Source organism: Benincasa hispida, chromosome 2 (genome assembly GCF_027475165.1).
Source record: "Benincasa hispida cultivar pf3 chromosome 2, pf3_genome.v1.1, whole genome shotgun sequence".
NCBI lineage: Eukaryota > Viridiplantae > Streptophyta > Magnoliopsida > Cucurbitales > Cucurbitaceae > Benincasa > Benincasa hispida.
The window spans coordinates 52,585,503-52,592,963 of record NC_143479.1 but is presented as its reverse complement, the minus strand read 5'-3'; the positions used below and the strand labels follow the sequence as shown (position 1 = coordinate 52,592,963).

The following is a 7,461-nucleotide window of genomic DNA, read 5'->3' as shown; positions in this document are numbered from 1 at the left end:
TGCTCATATGAGGTACAAAAAGCAGGCTGAGTTTATGAACTTGAAGCAGGGGACCTTGATAGTAGAAGAGTATGAGTAGGAGTTTGACAAATTACCTTGCTTCGACCCTGATCTAGTGTTTACTGAAGCAAAGAGGGCTGAAAGGTTTGTGCAAGGACTCCGAGACAGGGTGCGAGGCATTGTGCAAGCTCTGGAGCCTCCCACCTACGTCGCAGCCTTCCGAGCAGTAGCACGTGTGGGTTGTCTTTCAGGGATAGAGTTCCTAAAGTCCCTGATGGAGGAACCGGCCCCCGGTCAGAAGAGGAAGGTTGAGCAGAAAGCTTCGGGACCTCTATAGAAGATCCAAAGTACAAGCATGTCAATAGGGCACACCCAACAGCAGGCTACTACTTTAGGAGGAGTTTGGAGGGAAAGGCCGGTGTGCAAGTCATGTGGGAAGCGTCATTGAGGATGCTGTCTGATTGGCAAAGAGACTTGTTTCAGATGTAAGCAAATAGGGCATACGGCAGACCAATGCCCTAGTAGTGGTTTCGGAAGTGCAGGGGGTCAGGCCCCGAATTCACATCAGGGTTGTTCAAAACGACAGCAGCAGTAGGGTCGGGTCTATGCCACCAATCGTCAGGAAGCTGAGCACTCGGGAAGAATGGTGACAGGTACGCTCCATATCTTGGGCACTATGCCTTGACGTTGTTTGACTCTGGTTCATCCCACTCTTTCATTTCTTCGTTGTTCGTAAAGCATGCCATGTTAGTTTTGGAACCTTTGGGTTATGTTTTATCAGTGTCTACACCATCAGGAGAAATTATGATAGCAAGGGAAAAGATAAAAGCATGTCAGTTGAAAATAGCGAACCGCACCCTTGATGTGACTCTGATAATGTTAGACATGCGTGATTTCGATGTAATTCTGGGCATGGGTTGGTTGGTTGCCAACCATGCTTGTATAGATTGTTCTTGTAAGGAGGTGAATTTTAACCCCCCTAGAGAAGCCAACTTTAAGTTCAAAGGAGTCGGGACGATAGTTTTACCCAAAGTGATTTTAGCGGTAAAGCCAAGAGATTAAACCAAGGTGACTGGAGTATCTTGGCTTGCGTAGTTGACACAAGAGAAACCGAGGTTGCACTAACATCTGAGCCAGTTGTGAGAGATTATCCCGATGTATTTCCGGAAGAACTTCTAGGATTGCCTCCACCAAGGGAGATTGATTTTATGATCGAACTGGAGCTAGGCACTATTCCTATATCCAAAGCATCGTACGAATGGCTCCGGTAGAATTGAAAGAACTGAAGGTTCAATTGCAAGAACTGCTTGATAAAGGGTTCATACGACCCAATGTTTCTCCATGGGGTGCACCAGTGTTGTTTGTGAAGAAAAAGGATGGGTTGTTACGTTTATGCATATACTACAGGGAGTTGAATAAGGTAACCATCAAGAATAAGTACCCGCTTCCTAGAATCGATGACCTGTTTGACCAGCTATAGGGTGCTACCGTATTTTCCAAGATTGACCTACGGTCAGGTTACCAACAGCTGAGGATCAGAGACACCGATATCCCAAAGACTGGATTCTGATCCAGATACAGGCATTACGAGTTTATTGTAATGTCTTTTGGTCTGACCAATGCTCCAGCAGTATTCATGGATTTGATGAACCGGGTGTTCAGAGACTTCCTGGACACCTTTGTAATCGTTTTCATTGATGACATTTTGGTCTACTTCAATTTAAAGGCAAAACACGAGGAACCTCTTAGGAAGGTCCTAGGAACGCTGAGGGAAAACAAATTGTATGCAAAGTTTTCTAAGTGCGAGTTTTAGCTACGGAAGGTATCCTTCCTCGGGCAGTGGTGTCGAAGGATGGGGTTTCATTGGATCCAGCTAAGATTGAAGCCGTTACTAATTAGCCCCGCCCTACAACAGTCAGTGAGGTGTGCAGCTTCCTGGGATTGGTTGGGTACTATCGTAGGTTTGTGGAGAATTTCTCTAGCATGACCATGCCGTTGACTCAACTAACCAGGAAGGGAGCTTTGTTTGTTTGGAGAAAAACTTGTGAGGATAGTTTTCAGGACCTCAAGCAAAGGTTGGTTTCAGCCCTGGTTCTCACCGTACCAGACGGCTTCAGGAACTTCGTGATCTACAGTGATGCTTCTAAGAAGGGTTTGGGTTGCATGCTTATGCAACTTGGTAGGGTGGTCGCCTATGCCTCCCGTCGGTTGAAAAACCATGAGTGCAACTATCCTACCCATGACTTGGAATTGGCAGCAGTAGTGTTTTCCCTGAAGATCTGGAGGCACTACTTGTATGGGGAAAATATCCAAATTTTCACTGACCACAAGAGTCTGAAATACTTCTTCACCCAGAAAGAGTTAAACATAAGGTAACTCAGGTAGCTCGAGTTAGTAAAGGATTATGACTGCGAGATCCTCCACCACCCAGGTAAGGCGAATGTGGTAGCCAATGCCCTCAGTCGAAAGGTAGCTCATTCAGCCGCCTTGATCACTAAGCAAGTTTAGTTGTGTAAAGATCTAGAACGAGCAGAGATCGTAGTGGCAGTGGGGGAAGTTCCTTCGTAGCTAGCTCAGTTAACAGTGCAACCAACCTTGAGGCAGAGGATTATTGTTGCACAACAGGGTGATCCCAACCTGGTTTAAAAGTGTTGTCAGGTAGAGTCAGAACAGGCAAGTGAATTTTCTGTGTCAATGGACAAGGGTCTTTTGTATCAGGGACGGTTGTGCGTCCCAGCAGATGATGGCTTGAAATGGGAATTGTGCATTGGAATGTTGCGCACTTGTGCATTGGAATTCTCAAGGGGTTGGGACTCCCACTTACATTTGGCAGAGTTTGCTTATAATAATAGCTATCAGGCTACCATTGGCATGTCGACATTTGAAGCTCTTTATGGCAGAGGTTGCAAGTCTCCGATTTGCTGGGGAGAGATTAGGGGGAGGAAATTGGTGGGAACTGAGTTAATGGACTTAATGAATGACACCATGCAGAAGATCAGGGCTAGAATCCTAGCAACGCAAAGTAGACAGAAAAGTTACGCAGACGTTAGGCGTAAAGATCTAGAGTTCAAAGCAGGTGACAAGGTGTTCCTGAAAGTGGCGCCGATGAAGGGTGTCTTGAGATTTGGGAAGAAGGGTAAGCTAAGTCCGCATTTTGTAGGGCCATTCGAGATCTTGGAGCGGATCGGCTCTATGGCTTATCATTTGGCCTTGCCACCATCTCTCTCTGCGGTCTATAATGTCTTTCATGTCTCCATATTGAGGAAGTATTTAACGGACCCGTCTCATGTGGTGGACTTTGAGCCCTTGCAGTTGAATGAAAACTTAAGTTATGAGGAGAAGCCTACGTAAATTGGGGCCAAGGGAGGAGAAAGTTTTGCACAACAAGGAGGTGCCACTAGTGAAGGTTCTGTGGCAGAACCATCAGTTTGAAGAAGCAACTTGGGAGCGAGAGGACGAGATGAGAGCACTACATCTAGAGCTCTTCCAGGATTAGAACTTTCGAGGACGAAAGTTTATTAAGGGAGGAAGATTGTGACGCCTAAAAGATTTGTACTTTAAAAAAAAAGTTAAAGAAAGAAAAAAAAAGTTTATGATTAATTTAGGAAAAGGAGAAGGGAATTAGGGTTATAAATGAATTTTGGGGGCCTCAGGATGCATGCAAAAGGAAAAAAAATAAGAGAAAAATTCTTTTTTTTTCTTTTTCTCTTCTTCTTCCTCCAGCCACATGTTTCCCTTCACTAGGCAATCGCCGCCGCCGCTAGGGTTTTCTTCTTCTTCCTCTCGCCGTCCTTCCCCGTGCCGCTTCCGTTCGTCGACCATGCGCCACCAAGCCGAAACCTTTGTTCGCGCCGCTGCGAAACTCGACCACCGACGACTCGTAGCTGCGTCTCCCCACTGTTCGTCTATCGCGCGTCAAACCTCAAGCCAGCTATGTCGTGTGCCGAGTTTTCCAGTCGCCAGCCTAACCAAGCGTCATTCACCAGTTCTAACGTGGGCAGTGTCGGTTGTTGCCGAATCGTGGTTGGTTCCACCTGATTCTTCTGTTCGGGGTAAGTTTCGGTTCCCTTTTGGTAGCCCATTGTCTTTTAGGATTTTTGGGCCTAAGCTAACCTTCACCCATGGAATTTTTGGTTGGTTTCAGGAACGTGTGGAAATGAAGGAAGTTCCAAGCAGAGTAAGGGTTTGTTTTGGGGCAGTTCGTTATCTCGAGGTAAGTGGTTTACTGCCGTTTTGCCCTAAGATCTTGGTAAGCCGGCTGAAAGATTCTTATGTCATGTATGAGTAAACTGTGATAAAATTTGATATGGATAACTGTGCTGAAGTTGACATATGAGAATACTGTGGTAAAGTTAGATGTATGAGTAGACTGTGATAATGTGATAAGGTTTGATGTATGAGTAAACTGGGATAATGTTCTAAGGTAGATGTATGAGTAGACTGTGATAAGACTTGGTGTATGAGTAGACTGTGATAAAATTTGATGCTGATTCATGGCCTTGATTGCATACTTATATCTAAGATGTTAATGACTGTTAGCTCCAGGATTCATGATTGTATGCTTACGTCCATATGAGATTTTAGTGGCTGTTAGTGTTACCATTGGGCTATGCACATCGCATGTGTGAGCCTTCGGGCTCACACCCTATGCTTATGTACGGTGTCCTTTTTTTTGGGATAACCACTTGTGTTTATGCCTGTGACCTTTGTGTCACTACTTATGAATGCGTGCCTTCAGGTTCGCCCCTTATGTCTATGCCTATGATGACCTTGTACATTTTGGTCCAATGGAAACACCTACAAATCATTGAATGAGCCCAATAGTGTGCCGCTTGCTGAGTATACTTTTATACTCACCCTTTTCTTTCCCTATTTTTCAAGTAGAGGTAATGACAGACCAATGCATGACAAGAGAGATCCGTGACCTGGCCATTAGGGCGACTGACTGCTTCTGCACTTAACACCATGTTTTTTTTTTTTTTTTGGAGTCTGGTTTAGGAGTTAGGCGTTTTAAACTCTCATGCAAAATTTTATTTTACTATTTAATTGTTTTCATTTAAAAGTTGGTTTTAGAGGTACTCTGAACGGTAAATTTTTTTTTATTTCATTTTATTTTTGTTTTAGTTTATTTATTATTATTTAATTATGTTTTTTTTATCTTTACTCATTTAAGCATTATTAAATAAAATTTGGCTCTTTTATTTGATGCTTTAAAAGAAAATGTACGGTTAAGCCTATGCAAGCATGAAGTAGCGTCCTAGAAATAAGTAGGAAAGTAGGGTCGTTACACATTTAGCTACAGTTTTTTGTCAGAAATTACTCACACTTTAATAAATCTTTAAGTGTAACCCTCCGGCTCGGCCCCAACTATGCTACCAAAATGGAGAGTCAAGGTTAGGAATGAACCTAAGAAATCCTATCCATTTCTAGAGTTTGAGTTGTTCCAAATCCTATGTTACAACCCTCCGAGGGGATAGCCGTCGTTAAACGACTAGCAAGGGCTGCCTAAAGCAAAGGCACCAAAAACTGAATTGTCGTTAGCACAATGAATTGTCGAAGTCTCCGAAAACGGGTTGGGAAGGGGTTTAGCTAACACTTCCTAGGATTGCGTTCATGTTATGCGATCATGCAACATACATACAATAGAAAATCATCTCTCAATGCAAATGCTACGGCTTCTAGTTTTAGAACGCATGCGATATATGCGATAAGTCTATAGGACCTATACATAAGCCTCTATTCTTGTCTATGCGATGACAAATGACACACACACAAACAAGGCGACTGCATAATATCATAACCTATCTCTAGGGTGCATGCGATGCATGTTAGCAAACAGAGCTTATCTCTAAGTCCCTATCTCTTGCTTATACAGATCTAATCTTGCTCTCTCGAGTCCAGATTCTAACCTAGCTCTTTCAAGCCTTAGGTTCTTTCTTTAGACTCTCTCTCGAGTAGCTCTAAAGAGGTGTTGGGCGCAACATAAGACAAGATAATCACATGCAATGAAGTTCCTAGGTCATGTTAGCTTAGTTCTTCTAAACCCATTCGATAGATTTAGCTACTCATGCGTGCTTGTAAGAGAGTGAACAGATGTAGATAAGAAAGTTCCATAGATAAAGACTTTAAAATACAGAATAACAATGTGAAATAAGAATAAAAAGCCTAGTAGCAATCTCTTGCTTCCCAAGGCTTTTACACTGTTGTTCTCTACTCTGCTCAAAAGATAATCTCACTCTTGCGAGAGTCGGCCCTCTCTCTGCTTTTCCATGCCTTCTGGATTCTCAATCGAGCTGAACAGAGCGATCTTCCGGCGTTTCTTCCCTTCTCTCACTTCGCCTTCTAAGTAAAAGAAAAACTATAAACAAGGCTACTTCTATCTAAGGGGAAATTATCTAAGTGTCCGAACTCCTTAACTGAAGGTGGCCTCTAGTATTTATAGAGCTTCAGGGTGAAAGGTTGCTTCTTTCTTATGATTGCACTGATGGGATGACATTAATTCTCTGTCTGATGCGCCGAATATTTGTCACTAAAAAATTTAGCGTACTTGCTACAGTGGTTCGTTAACGGCTTGTCAACTTAATTCGGAATCGACCGTCATCAGCTTTCTGTCCCATTGTGATTTATTACGCTTTTCACCTGGATGCGCCCACCAAGTTGTGCCGATTCTATGCGGCAACCTTCTTGAGCAGATATTTGCGAGCGCAAAACACCGCATAGCCTTGTAAGAATGCAACCTTTTGATGTGCTCGGACATTGATTTCTTTGGATCGCATTTTCCACCTTGCGTCAACGCATATTCTACCCAAAAATACATTAGTTAACTGTTTTAATGCGATCAACGCATGCGACCGCAATATTGTGAACATAATGCTTTTTGGACGCAATCTTATATATTTTATCAACGCAAACCTACATTGTTTAATAACTTAGCACTGTAATAACGTGCATTTCTGCTCGTTATCACACCCCAAATTTAAACAATGTTTGTCCTCAAGCATGAGCTAAAGATTTTCTTTAGAAAGTCAACCACAATTTTTTTTCCTAGATTTCTCAAGGATGCCTTATTCAAATCCTATACACCAAAATTTCCTTAATTCCTATCCAAATCTCTTCTTAAAATATTTCTAAAATTTAGGGACCGCAAGATTAACCTTCAAAAAGACTTTACTAGATTCGAGGACATCGCATGATTTTTTTCAGAAAAACTTTTTCACTAGGGTGTTAAATGATTTTTTTATCCTTGCATATTTTAGACATTGTTATTATTATTATTATTTTCTCTCTGACCTTGCGCTGATCCAAGTGCCTCGCCTTCATTTTGTCTTGCCCCCACGTGTGTCATGCGGACATCCAATTACGAGCAAGGCGCTCTTTCTCAGACTAAACTCATACCCAATTGGCAGTGGAGTTGTGGTCATTTTTTTTATGCATTGATCACGATTCCTACCTTCATTTTGG

The 7,461-nt window shown here is 42.7% G+C and overlaps 1 pseudogene; it reads left to right on the top strand.

Annotated features, from left to right (window-relative positions):
* The first annotated feature begins 1,258 nt into the window (after nt 1-1,258).
* On the top strand, nt 1,259-3,496 carry LOC150037990 (uncharacterized; annotated as a pseudogene).
* The last annotated feature ends 3,965 nt before the right edge of the window (nt 3,497-7,461 follow it).